At 40.7% G+C, this 15,000-nt stretch overlaps 1 pseudogene; it reads left to right on the forward strand.

Annotated features, from left to right (window-relative positions):
• LOC105076777 (ADP-ribosylation factor 1 pseudogene) overlaps nt 1-13,795 on the forward strand; it is a 28,434-nt pseudogene extending 14,639 nt beyond the window's left edge.
• The last annotated feature ends 1,205 nt before the right edge of the window (nt 13,796-15,000 follow it).

Consider the following 15,000-nt stretch of genomic DNA (forward strand, 5'->3'; position numbering starts at 1 on the left):
TAACTATGTTTAGTCTTATTAGAAACTTCCAAACTTTTCTCCGAAGTGGTCCCACTGTGAAGGAAAAGCCCAGCTGGGCTAACGAGCTAAGTCACAAATCTAAGTGTAACAAGTGTCGGTTTACTGATATAAGTTCTGCCGGGCTAACTCATAAATCTGAAGTTTAGTGTCAGTTTACTGGGCTAACAAGCTAACTCGTAAATCCAAGCTCAACAATTGTCAGTAACGTGATCTATTCCGAATTGATAAGCTTCAGTGTACTGATTCCTTGCTTTTTGTTGTTTGAGCCTTATTGGCTAATAGCCCATACTTGTAATTAACCCTATAAAACCTCATGTGCACGTCTTAGAGGTGCTCAGATCTTCGGAGCAGAAGCCCCTCTGAGCCCGCCGGCGTAATAAATCTGAGTACTCCAACCCTCTAAGTGGTGCTTGTTTCTTGGCTGGCCTGTCATTTCCGTAACACCACCACTTTACATTTCCATAGCAGCCTGTGAAAGTTCCAGAAGCTGCACTTCGCATGGCTAGTCTCCCTATCTTGAGACATTGTGTGTGTAAATGGATGCTCACTTTGGTTGTAATTTGCATTTCTCTGGACTAGTGATGTTGGGCATCTTTTCGTGTACTCATTGGCTATTTATATACCTTGTGAAGCGTAGGTTCCTTATTTGCCTATTGCATTGGTTTTCCACAATCACAAATTCATCAGATTAAAGCAAGTACCTGTATTGTCTCTCAGTGGGTCAGGCTTGGCTGGACTGGGTCTTCTGCTCAGGGTCTCACAAGGCTGCAATCAAGGTGTTGGCCAGGGCTGCAGGTCTTCTTCCAAGCGCACATGGTTGTTGGCAGGATGCATTTCCCTGCAGCTGTAGAACTCATGGGGATTTGGGCCAATGGGAGAGCTCTGCTGCTGCTACTAGAGCCTCATTTAAAAAGGCTCACCTGATTAGGTCAGACCCACCCATTGGTAAACTCCTTTTTGATTTACTGCAAGTCTACTGATCAGGAACCTTAATTATATCAGGCAATCCCTTCATATAATGTAACCTAATCACAGGAGTGACAGCCATAGTATTCACAGGTCCCACCCATACCCCAGTGGAGATAAGTACTATACGTGGGCATGGGTCAGCTTTGAATTCTTTTTACCACACCCATTTTCAATTGGTTGGTTTGTCTCCCTCTCATTGAATTATATGAGTACCTTATACATTCTTGATACAAGTCCTATGCAGATACATGTATTGTAACTATTTTTCTCCCAGTCCCTAACTTGCCTTTTCATTTTCTTAACTGGTGTTCTTGGTAGAAATTTTTAACTTCGATGAAGTCCAATTTATAACTTTTTCTTTTATGGTTCACACTTCATCATATTTCCTCACAGGAAATCTTTGCCTACCTAAAGGTTACAATATTGTCTCCTATGCTTTCTTTTAGAAGTTTAATAGTTTTAACATTTACATGTAACTTTTTTTGTGTGACTTATTTTAACTTTTGTGTATGATGTGAGTTGAGTTGAGATATACCTTTTTTTAAACCAAATGATACACCATTTTACCTGCACTATCTGTTGAAAACACCATCATTTCCCCCCATTGAATTACCTTTTGATATGGATCAACTTCTAGACTATTATTCCATTGATTTCTATGTTTATAATTAAGTCTATAGCAACCTACTTGATTACTGTGTATTTATATTGTATTAAAAATTACATAGATTCCATTCTTCTGCTTTGTTCTTTCCTGAAAACTTTCTAGCTATTTTATGACTTCTGAATTTCTATATAAAGTTTTGCACGAGCTTGTCAACTTCCAAAAAACAAAACTAAGCCTGCTGGGGTCTTGATTGGTATTGCATCAAATCTGTAACTCAGCCTGGGGGGAAACGCCATTTAATAGTATTGTCTTCCAACCCATAAACCTGGTATATACCCCTATTTATTTTCTCCCAGCATCACTTTATGGTTTTCCGTGTACATGTTTTTCACATTATTTCATTAAATTTTCCTTTAGTGTATATCACCTTTTTAGATGCTTTTATATGTTATTTTTAATTTTCCAATTGCTCATTGGTAGTGTTTGGAGTATAATTAATTTTTGTAATATTGACCCTGAATTTTGTGACCTAGCTAAATTCACTTAATAATGGTAACAGTAGATTTTAGAATCTACTATTTATTTAATGGTAGATTAAAAAAAAAAAGATTCCTTAGGATTTTCTATGCACATGATCATATCATCTGTGAGTAAAGTTGTGGTCTTTCCTTTCCAATCTGTATGCCTTTTTGCACTAGCTGGGACCTCCAGCACAATGTTAGATAAAAAAAAACAAAAAACAAAAACTGAGAGACCAGACATCTTCACCTCATTTTCTCATTAGGAGAAAAGGCAGCCTTTCCTGAGGATTGTTCAGTAGCTGCTAAGTCTCAGGCAACAGTTCTGAATGATTTTTTCTCAAAGAAGCACACACATACACACAAAATTTTATAAAAATTTCAGTGGATTGATCCCCTTGGAGGCCGTATATGTACCTTACTTGGTTCCATGGACCCCAATTTAATAAATCTTTGATGGAGGTCAGCCCCTACCTATGGAAATGAGAGGAAGATACAAGTGGGGTTTCAGCTGCTGCCAGAGAAATGGAAAACAAAGGGAATTCAACTGCTGAGAGTTATGAACACCCCACCTCCTCCACCACTACAAGTCTAGCACTGGTCGATGCCTGCACCAGATCTATGAGGGTGGCAGTGCACGGGCCCCGAGCCCAGCTGAGGACAGGGGTAACCTGAAAGGCTAGGGGCCAGATCTTCCCTAAGGAAAGAGAGAGCAATGATGCCACCTCGAGAAGGTGACGTCTTCAAGAGCTGCCAAGTGTAAAATAGGAGCAGATGGGCTGGGCTGGGTGATTCCCAAAAGCCTTTACAGTTTTCAGGATTCAATGTTCTCCATTAATGATTCTCAACCTTTTACATATATCGGAATTACCTGAGAAACTTTAAGACTAGCAACACCTGTGCCCCTTCCCCAGGGATATAAGCTACAATTAGCTTATGATGGAGCCCAAGCACCTGTGAGTTTATGAAAGTTCATCAGGTGGTTCCAATGTGCAGACAGGGTTGGGAACCTGAGATCCTCAGCCAGCCCAGTATTCTGCTGATGAGAAGGACCTGTTTAATGTTCAGGTAGGCAGAGCTGTGGTCTCATGCTGCCATCTCATGGTCAGATTGCTCACTACAGGCAGATCTCCGCATGTAAGTGTTTTCAGCCTGGGTCAGGAAAAAGCTAATTAAGAAGAGAAGAGGAAGGGGAAGGATAAAAAGATGATGAAGAGGAAGCAAGGAAAGGAGAAGGCCTGGATTCTCCATGACTCCATGGGTATACAGGCATTTCCCTTCCCGTTTTTCCCAGAATAAATAAAGTGTCCCCGGGCTGGGCGTAAGGGAAATTCAGAAGGAGAAAGGTTCAGAGGCGTTCCTGAGTCAGCAAAGCCAAGCAGGAGACTTGAGATCATGTGCTAATACATGTAGAGTGCCCGGGAAATGAGGGCTCAGTATGAGCTTTACCCTTATTTACACGTCATTGCAACTTTGGGCAAGTTCATTTCTCCAAGCCTTGGTCATCACTGCCCACCACGGCACTATTCTGTGTTTTTTTTTTCCCCATGTCACATTATTCTTTAATTCTATGCAATGAATTCATCTCCAGGGTATAGATTTTTGGATTCAAAATGCTCAAAATGAGTTAAGTTTTGAACTCTGATAGCGTTTTTTTGAAAAAAAAAAATTTTTGCATAGTATTTGGATTTTTAAAAATCACTTCCAAGTCATTTAAAATAAATACCTCTCATCCTTCTTATCATTTTTTTTCTTTTTAAAAGATACCCTGGTGAGAGATGTGAGAACTGCTCTTCTGAACTGTGGGTTTACCAAGCAGTTCAAAGTTCATGGATCTTACAAATAATGTTGAGTACTCATTGATCTGGGTCTGGAAAAGCCTTTCCCCTTCACCTCTTCATGAAATTAAACCTGAACAAAATCTGAAAAGGCTAAAAAAGTTTGTCGGTAATTTTCCAAGACATTATGACTAAATACTGCTTATAAAATACTGCTTACAAAACTGCATCAGCTTTGTCCCTCTGATGAATGCCCCATCATCACCTGTCTTTATCTGCTTCATGTTTACATTGGTGCAGCAAGGGGGTGTCACTGGGTCAGTATCTCTGCGCTCTGGTCATGTTTAGAGGCTCATTCTTAGAAAAATCAATCAACTTTCAATGAACAATTAACTTTCCCAGCAAAAAAAAAAAAGTTGAAATCTTGATCTGTCTGGCCAACATCACATGAGGCCATGGAAAACCAGATAAAGGGTAAGGTTGGATAAGTCCCAACAGATTCGAAAGATGTAGGTTAGTGAACACAAACAATAACCCATCTCTTACAAGTTCAGCCAGCTCGCAAGAGCTTCTCATGTGATGACAGCTGGTGGCTGGAACCAGCCTACTTTTGAAGCCCTGATTTCTTCCTAAGCAAGAAACCATGTGAGTATTTTGTGGTAGTTGTTGATGGTTTCCCCTCGTAGAAAAAAGAAGATAAACCGCTGAATTGGCTTATCATCATTTTCATATGAGTTTAGGTATCAAAAGCTAGACTTCTGATCATCTGACCACCATAAAAAAGATGAAAAAGACTTTGTAGACCAAATCTGGCAATGGAGACTTATAAGCAAAACATAAAGTCTACCCTTTCATAATCAGTCAAACTAATTGTCCTCCCAACGCTGGATGTTACAAACTCTAAACTAATTAAGAACCTGTTACAGTTTGTACAGCTCTTAAAAATGTAAAAATCTAGTTTAACCACCTTATTGGTTCAGGTGATACTAAGACATTAAATGACTTGTCTGAGATCACACTTCTTGTTCCCATCAAAGCAAAAACTAGCATCTGGGTCTTCTGACATGGAATCAAGTGTTAACATCTCTCCCCCTATGCATGTGAAACACAATGCCCCTCCTTATGGGAGAAGAACATGAATGACAAAACAGAAAAAAAAAAGCACAGCAGGGCAGGGACCGCATCTGTTTATCACTGTATCTGGTATAGCCCAACATCAGGTACACCAGCACTCAGTAAATATTTGTTGAATAACTTGCAACAGATTATAATTCAGGGAATGTTTTCCAAATGAGCCACCACTGGTTAGGCAGTATACAGGGCACATTTACATCATTGCCTTCATTTTATATTACCATCACCATTGTTGTTATTATCAGAGTTGTGCACAGTTAACACATTAGCTAAAGACAGGGGTCATCATTTCCTCTGATTTGGGAGAGAAGAAAAAGAAGGTCGGCAGAAAGGGGTGGATAGTATTTCTTGTAACCTGAAGAAAGAAGGGTGCACCTTAGACATAATTCGAAAATTGGCAATTTCTGCAGTTTATAAAAAATTGTCTGTTTTCACCACGTACATTTTCGTACGATAAATAATGACCCCTGAATTTTGACCAGCTGATGAGATTCACAAAGGAATGCCCTTATTAAAGGAAAGAAGTGAAAGGACACAGTCCATGGGTATTTTGATGGTTAGTTTTTCAGTCTTCCACAGGAACTAGTGCTTCTCAGCTCCGTTGTTTTTTTCTTTTTTTCTTTTCCCTGAACAATTTAGAGATATTGAATATAGAAATAAATGACTTAGAAGACACAAAAAAGGATGGCAGTCATGTCTAAGGATCTGTGCCAAAACTGCCCAATCGACGTCCTTCAAAACTAGCCTCTTCAGGAGAGCATGTCCTATGGAAGAAATATACACAAAATTTCTACCATATAAATCTCTTGATTTAGCATTAAATTTTATTTTTGCTGTTGAAGCCCTCTACCTGCTAAAATCTTGAGTGAAAGAGATTATAATACAGATCAAGACGGAACTCAGTTACAATGATGACCCCACCCTTTGCTGCTTCCTATACTGCCCCCTGGCACAAGGTAACTGCTAGAGAAATGCTAGCAATGGCCCTCACCACAGCTATTACCTCCACGTTGCCATCGTGGTCGTTGTTCCAAGCCTCCCGCTTCATCTTTGATGCTCTTCCCTGTGTCCGCGTGGACCCGCACAGATCTACCATATCCATTGCTTCTCCCAAGATGACAAATAAGTCACTTCTGCACTTCAGCACTGAATTTTTTTTTATCTAAATGATAAAGTACCTGCTCCATCTCTTCCTGTCTGGTCAAATTACCAAAGATGATTTTCAGGGTTTTCTTCTAAGACAAATACAAGATTTTTAAAAAATCTACAGCATGTGAGACCTAATACTAATACTAATGCAATACTAATAAATAGTACTCCTAGTAATGCAGTACTAATAAACCAACATGTGTGTTGGAGGTAAAGGCAAGAGACAGACACAGAAGCAGAGAACAAATGCATCTGAGTATAGAACACCAGAGAAAGTTCAATGGATCCTGACTCCAGGAGGATCTAAGAAAACCAGCAAAGCTAGGCTTTTCTGAGGAATATCCCTCAGTTACTGAATCTAAGCCTTTTGACCATTTCAGGGTCATCTTTGAAAGTCATCGCCCCTCTCCATAGAGAAACATTCACATACACACTAAATTTTGAATAAATACTGCTGGTTGACCCATGAGGGCGATACCTGGACCTTACTTGATTCCCTGAAGCCCATTTGAATAAAGCCTTGTCTAAAATCAGCCCCTGCCTTTGAAAATAAGGAGACCAAAGTGGACATTGTGTCTCCCTGGAGAGAAGAGGAAAACAACGTGACCGGGACTACCAAGAGACAAAACCAAACTCTGCGCTGAGGTGAGGACAGGTATTGCAAGATGGAGAGCTAGATTCCCCCATATGTTTATAGAAGTCACCAACAGGGGTCGCTATGAATATATCTAATCAGGACCTATCGAGAGCCCAAGATCGTGCATAACAATTGCAGAGACACACAAAAGAACAGACTACTACAACCACTGCCAGCCCCGCAAGCTCTGATCTCCGGCAGATTCAGGACATTTGGAGCCTCATCTTGCTGGAGAGGGCGAGGTTAGGGACTAAATCCCAGACCTAGTCCTGGTTCCTGTTGGTCCAGTGTCTATGTCACTTCCCTAGAACCAGTCCTGGTTTTTTCCCACTGGACCCTAAGCCTGTCAGGGTCTTTGCCTCCAGGAGCAGCGAAATCCGCGTCAGGCTTTCCTATCTGCGCACCTGCCTGGCTGCGAGTCGGGCAGCTAGGACATCGGTCTTCTGTCCCGCTGCTGCCTTTCCACCCTTTTTGCTTCTGCCGCCCGCTTCCCCTTCGCTGCCGCTCAGCAGCCTCGCTACCAGGTTTTTTCCTTTCGTAGGGAATCTGCCTCTTTTTCGAATAGCGCACTCGCTTCTGGGCTCCAGGACCTGGCAGAGCCCCTGCTACCCCTCCGCTGCCCTCCCGGGGCTCAGAGCTCCCCCTGCAAGCAGCTGGATTCCTGAACTCCCGGGCGCCTCACCCACTCCCGGGCTTGCAGACGTCTGAGACTCTCACCCAGTCTCCAGCCCTTCCCGAGACCTGACGCGACCCCTAAGAAGAAGCGTTTGCCATCCCTAAGGTGGCCCAGCTTCAAATGAGTACTTCCAAAAACTAGAGACAAGGTGACTTGTGCCTTTGTGGTTGGAACCCTCATGGGGAAATATAAGGGTACACACCCCACTAAGGTCGCACACAAGTACAAATAGAGGTCACGGGGTACCTAGGAGCAAGGGAGGAAGAACCTCCTCCCCGCACTCGGCTCCGGCGCAGGAGGTGTGTGTGGCCCGGGCCGGGCCGGCCTGGGCACAGCAATAAGGTCTTGGCCGGGTGTTGTTCTTTCTCTAAGAGGGAAGGGAAGAGGGGGGTGACTTGGGGGTTGTCCACAGAACAGCAGAGCTTCTTGGTTGAAGAAATGGCTTTGTTAGGGGGAGGGTATAGCTCAGCCGTAGAGTGCATGCCTAGCCTGCATGAGGTCGTGGGTTTGATCCCCAGTACCTCCACCAAAAGTAATAAATAAATAGATAAACCTAATTCCCCCCCTCCACCACCAAAAAATTGGAAGAAAAAGAAAAAGAAATGTTAGAAAGGAGGCTCTTCTGGAGTCTAGGCTGTCCTGCCTCTGAGCTAACCCAGACCTGCTGAGCCAGGACCTTGAAAACCACCAAAAGGCAGGGAAAACCAACCTCCTTGGTCCCTCCTTAAATATTGCCTTTCTTACCTCTAGGGTCTTAAGAGCACAAACAACATCACACCAGTCTGTAACCCTCTCAGCACTGAAGAACAGCCCTGCCGTTCATCAGGCTGGGATAACAGACATAGATAGACAACTGCAAAGTTCACAGTACACAGTATTTCTCCCAAGGACACGCTGAACAGTGCCACAGGACCCCTTCTTAGAGTGACTACTGCTTGCTTACTCAAAAACGTGTCCTCTAAAATCAGACTATTGGAAACTTTTTTGTTTGAAATTATTTCAGTACCACCCTCCCACCCCCACCCCAGTCTTGCCTGGAGGATCTAGGACACTGACACAGAGAAGCGACCTTGATTTACAACCCAGGTGCAGACGTTCAGATAAAGGTGTCTGGACATAAGAATCCACATTTCTTTTAACTTAGTGGTTTCCAAGGAAACGTGACCCTGTGTCCATTTCACAGGGTAGACCTGATGTGACCCTTTTATACTCACCCTGTATTGCTTGAAGTGCATTAAAACACTATTTCATCTGAATTTCACTCAGACTGCATCCTTCCCCCAAATTCTGTAATAACTCTATTTTTATTGAGAAGCTCCATAGTGACTGTACTGTGTGGTTTTTCTCATCGCAATGAACCAATAAATCTGACTTTGTCAAACTGCAGGTTTGTTCCCAGTGGTCTTAGGCTTATTGGGCCCTGACAGTACCAAGCACAGACTCACATGTAATGGAAGGAACTTCTGATGGGTTCACTGAACAGTCAATGTGGACTGTGAAATAGATGACGATATGGTGTAATTATATAGAGACGGGCAGTTTTCATTATTCTGAATATTTTCATTTCTGCAGTATTATCCAACTGTTTTCTTGAGAACATGTAGTTTATGAGAAAATGAGTAACTTTGTCTTTAAAGTGTGCAGTTCAGTGGTTTTTTAGTATAGTCACAGAATTATGCAATTATAACCACTAAGTTCAAATATTTTTATCACCCCAAAAGAAACCCTGTACCTGTTACCAATCACTCCCCACTCCCTCCTCCCCACATCTTCAGGCAACCACTAATCTACTCTCTGCCTCCTTGGATTTGCCTACATGGGACATTTCATGTGAATGTAGTCAGACAATATGTGGTCTTTCTGTGATTGATATCAACATGGAGCATAATGTTTTCAAGGCTCATCCACATTGTACCATAGTGCTTCATTTTGTTTCGTTTCTTTTTTCTTTCTTTTTTTTTTTTTTGCCAAATAATGTTCCATTGTATGGATGTGTACCACATTTTATCTATTCATCAATTGATGGACATATGGGTTGTTTCCACTTCTTGGCTATTATGAATAATGCTGCTATGAATACTCATGTAAAAGTTTTTGTGTGAACCAATATTTTTAATTCTTTTGGGTATATACTTACAAGTGGATCATATGACAACTCTGTATTTAGCTTTTTGAGGAACAGCCAAACTGAGGGATCTTACACTAGAACCAGGACCCGCTATTTTGAGGGAACTCTTACTATTACATTATATAAACCGGTCATTATCTGTATGGTCCTTAATACAATTTTAATTTGAACAGACTTGTTCTAGTCAAGTCATAAGTATCAACATGTAAACTTGCTTTGATTAAAAATTTCTTCCAAAAAAAAAGGTGACAACAATTTTGCATTCCCACCAGCAATATATGGGGTTTCCAATTTCTCTGCACCCTGATCAACACTTGTAATTATCTGTCTTTTTTATTATAGCCACCATAGTGGATGTGCAGTGATATCTTATTGTGGCTTTGATTTGCATTTTCGTAATGACTAATGATGTTGAACACCTTTCCACGTGCTTATTGGCCACTTACATATCTTCTTTGAAGAAATACCTATTCAAATAGTTTACCTAGTTTTTAATTGGGATATTTGTCTTTTCATTGTTGAGTTGTCCTTTCCATGTTCTTTATAATTATTATGTATAAATAGTATACTACATATAGTATACGAGCCCCTTATCAGATGTATATTTTGCAAGTATTTTCTCCAATTATATTAGGGTTTTTTTTCTTTAATTTCTTGATAGGATCCATTAAAACACAAAAGGTTTTCATTTTGATTTTTAATTTTTTTAATTTTTAAATTTTAAAGTTAAGATTTAATTTTTAAAATTGATTTTTTAATTTTTTTCTTTTGTTGTTCATAGTTTTGGTGCCATATCTAAAAATCCATTGCCAAAGTCGTGAAGATTTAGCTGTAAACCTTCAAAGACTTTAATGGTTTTAGCTCTAATTTAGGTCGTTGACCCATGTGGAATTAATTTTTATATAAGGATCCAATCTCATTCCTTTGTATGCGACTACCCAGTTGTTCCAGCCCTATTTGTTGAAAATATAATCCTCTCTTCACTGAATTGTCTTAATATGTTTGATGAAAATCAACTGACTTAAATGTACAGGTTTATTTCTAGGCTCTCAATTCTATTCCATTGATCTATATAATTCTTTTTATGCCATACTACACTTTCATGATTGCTGTAGCTTTCTAGTAAGTTTTGAAATCAGGATATGTGAGTTATCCAACTTGATTTGTCTTTTTCAAGATTGTTTTGTTATTCTGAGTCTCTTGCATTTCCATATGAATTTTAGGATCAGCTTGTCAATTTCTCCAAAGAAACCATCTAGGATTTTTATAGAGATTGAACTGAATCTATAGATCAACTTGGGAAGTATTGCCATGTTAAGAATAAGTTTCTATTTATTAAGTTCTTCTCTAATATCTTTTGATGATGCTCTAGAGTGTTAGTGTACATCTTGAATTTCTGTTACATTTATTCCTAAGTATTTTATTATTTTTGATGCTGCTGTAAGCACAATTCATTTTCTTATTTTTCATTTTGGATTATCCATTGCTAACATATAGGAAGACAATTAATTTTTGTATATTGATCCTGTATTCTGCCACTTTGTTGACCTTGTTTATTTAGCTATAGTGCTTTTGTCCATCTGTGGATTCCTTAGGATTTTCTACAAACAAGATCGTGTCAAATGTGAATATAGTTTTACTTTTTCCTTTCAATCTAGATGCCTTTTATTTCTTTTCTTGCTTAATTGCTCAGACTGGAATCCCAGTATAATACTGAATAGAAGTGATAAGAGCAAATTTCTTTGTGCTGTTCCTGATCCTCAAAGTGAAGGCTTTCAAATCTTTCACTATTAAGTGGGGATTTCATGGATGCCTCAGGGTACTGATTGGGATGTTAATCTTACCCAAAACACCCTCACAGGCACATCCAGAATAATGCTGGACCAAATGTCTGGGCACTCCTTTATCCAGTCAAGTAGCTACATAACATTAAACATCACACCATTTATCACTATAACAAGATGGTACAAATGTATAAAAAGACACAAACTAATCATCTCCCTTCATTCCGTTACTTTTCTCACTCACCTTTTCCACATCTGCCTCTCCATCCCCAGAGAAGCAGTGTTAACAGCCAGTTAAAAAAGAAATAATCTTTCCATACCTTTCTTCATGATTTTACAGACACACTCACACACATATACACACACAATAGCATTGTTTCTTTTCCCCCTTAAAGGACTCATACTGAATTTGGAAGTTTGAGCTTTATAAAACACTCCTAACAACAAGGACAATAAAAGTGTACCTTTCTGGAAAAAGAAGTTCTACATACCTCATTTTTCCTATTACATACTTAGTATATAAAGGACTATAACTTAGTCATGGGACACCCATGAGATAAATTCCTAAAAATTTTAAATTAATAAGAAGATTTCCACATGGTTTTACTGACTCTCCGTTCCCTGACCACACTTAGATTCCTGCAACATATCCTTTTCATAGAATAAAGTAGGTTTTGAATCTTTGCATGCAAATATCACCACCTAAGTACAGATTAAAAAAATTAAAAAACATTTAGCCTCTGTGAAGTTCATATTCTGCCATAAGTACTAATAATATAAAGTGGGCTTTAAAATTAGATTACATGAATCAAAAGAATTACAGCTCTAAAAGAAAGCATATAATTAAAAATGATAAGGTTGCATAGTCAATAATCCCATGAATGTCAAGAACTGACTAGGCATGGAAAAAAATTCTAGTGCCTTGAAAACAGCCCCACACCTCTTCATTTTACTTGGCAAAATCCGACTCAACCCACGAACCTCCACTCAGCTGTCACATCGTGTGGGACTCTTTCCTGCACTGACCCGCCCACCACTAAATTAGTCACTTCCACATTTGTGCTTTCATGACACTCTGACACTGACATTTTCCCAGTTAATTCCACTGTGAGTGTCAGTTGGGTTTAAGTTTCTTTTGTCTCCTGAACTGTCAGCAAGAGGTGGGAAGTTTCCATGTTTGTCCCTACTCCTTGGAGCACATGTGAATACACACACACACACACACAAATGCACCAACACTTACACACACATAGAGCAAATTACAGAACTTACCTGTCAATTCTGCTATTTTCTATTCCCAATTCCTTCCATTATACTTTTCCTTAATTTATATATATCTGGCTTCCTCTGAGTGTATTTGTTCTTTTATAACTTGAGCGGAATGCTTTATATATATATTTTTTGCCTAATACAGAAAATGTTTAAAATTTTAAATTTGCTTCTAGGTAAAGTTTTGCCAGGAAACATCAAAAATGTATTACATGCCATTCTGGTGGTCATTACTGTCAAATAATTCTGTAATATTGGCTTTAGTTTCTTCTTTGACCAAAGCGGTTTTTAGAGGATATTTTTATTTATTTGCTTTTTGAGGTCAAAATGATGGGGCTTTTGAGGTTCTACATTATTCATTTTTGATTTTATTGTATTTGGGTCAGAGAATGTGGGTCTCCTGTACTACTATACCGGGAACTCAGTGTTTTGTCTGTAGTCTATTTTGAGAGCCATTTAGAAATAGGTGACAAACTGTAAAAATGTTTGCAGTGTGGGAGAAACCGCCTGCCTCGGAACAGCAGCAGTACCTGGGCCATCGAGGGTTCTCTGGCCAGTGTTGTATCCACCTGTCTACAGCACGGGGATTATTTTTGCAAACCTCTTCAAGGTCTTCTTTGGCAAGAAAGCAACGCGCATTCTCATGATGGGCCTAGATGCTGTGGGAAAGACCACCATCCTGTACAAACTGAAGCTGGGTGATACTGTGGCCACCATTCCCACAATAGGCTTCATCATGGAGACCGCGGAGCACAAGAACACCAGTTTCACCATGTGGCACTTGGGCGGCCAGGACAGGATCCGGCCTCCATGGTACCACTACTTCCAGGCACACAAGGTCTCATCTTTGTGGTTGACAGCAATGACAGAGAGTGCGTGAAAGAGGCCGTCGAGGAGCTCATGAGGATGTTGGCAGAAGATGAGCTCAGGGATGCCATTCTGATCGTGTTTGCAAACAGACAGGACCTCCCAAATGCCATGAATGCAGCCGAGATCATGGACAAGCTGGACCCACACTCTCTGTGCCACAGGAACCGGTACATTCAGGCCACCTGTGCCACCAGCGGGGACGGGCTCTATGAGGAACTGGATGGTCTGTCCAATCAGCTCCAGAACCAGAAGTGAGCTATGCTCTTCTCTCCTCCCCTCTCACTCCCTCCTTCTACCCTGGCTTTTCTCTCATGTGGCAAATGTGCCCCTGTGGTGTGAGTGCCAGGAGCTGTCTCCATGGTTGGTCACAGTGTGCTTCACCATACTGTAAATGTGCAGACAGCCTGCAACTGGGTTTTTAATTTCATGTAAATAGTTTTTGTTTCCAATGGGGCAGTTTCTGGTACTCCCATGCAATATTACTCAGCTTTATTTTTTAAATTGCAAAAAGAAAAGCAACCCACTGTTCAGTGCTGAGAAGGGATTTTAGGCACATGGGTCATCCAGGAGTCTCTGGGTGCTCCTCCTCTGGGCTTTGGATTTGTGTTGAGATCCATTTTGGTGGTTGGTTTTTAACCCAAACTTGGTGCATTTAAAAAAATAGTTACAAATACAAAATAAGGAGAACACTTGAACACATAGAAAGGAGAAATGTGCCTAGTGTAGGTTCTGCCGTAATGGCCTGAGCCCAGTCCACCAGTGGTCTGTTTCCCGCTGGGAACGTGAGATGGGGCAGAACCAGCCATGATCCATTGTGCGTGGTCACAATAGGGTCCCTGTGATCTGCTCTGTCTCGGGTCACCCCACACACTCATAGCATTTGTGCTTGTATTTGTGCTTATATAGCTGCCCAGGAGATGGGCTGGAGGCTGCAGCCACTGCTTTCTCTCGGCCTTTTGCTGGGTCAGCACGGGCACTTGGGTGGGAATGCTCTGGCTGGAGCGGAGCCCTGCAGCCCCCCTTGCTGGCCTGCCCCGGGCCTTCTGGGGTCTCACCGGCAGAAGTGCGGGCAGTCATCTTAGAGCCCCAGCCCCTCGGAGCCCCTGTCTACATGTGCTCTCACTCCCTCAGCCTGCAAGGGTCAGATTTGCCGTCGAAAATGATAACCTCTACTTTTTTCTTTTGTAGTTAGACAAACACTGAAGAAGCTGGAGCTGTTAAATTTTATCTTGGGGAAAACTTCAGAACTGGTTTATCTGGTGTCATGGAAACTCTTACTGCTTTCAATACACAATTAAGTAATCAACTGTTTTGTATACTTGTTTTCAGTTTTCATTTCAACAAACAAGCACTGTAGTTACAGCTCCTAGAGTAAAATCTCTTAACTCTTTCAAAAAAAAAGTTTGCAAATTTGACCCAGCAATTCCACACCTTAAATTTATACTATGAATGTAACTGAA

This window comes from Camelus bactrianus, chromosome 10 (genome assembly GCF_048773025.1).
Source record: "Camelus bactrianus isolate YW-2024 breed Bactrian camel chromosome 10, ASM4877302v1, whole genome shotgun sequence".
Taxonomy (NCBI): domain Eukaryota; kingdom Metazoa; phylum Chordata; class Mammalia; order Artiodactyla; family Camelidae; genus Camelus; species Camelus bactrianus.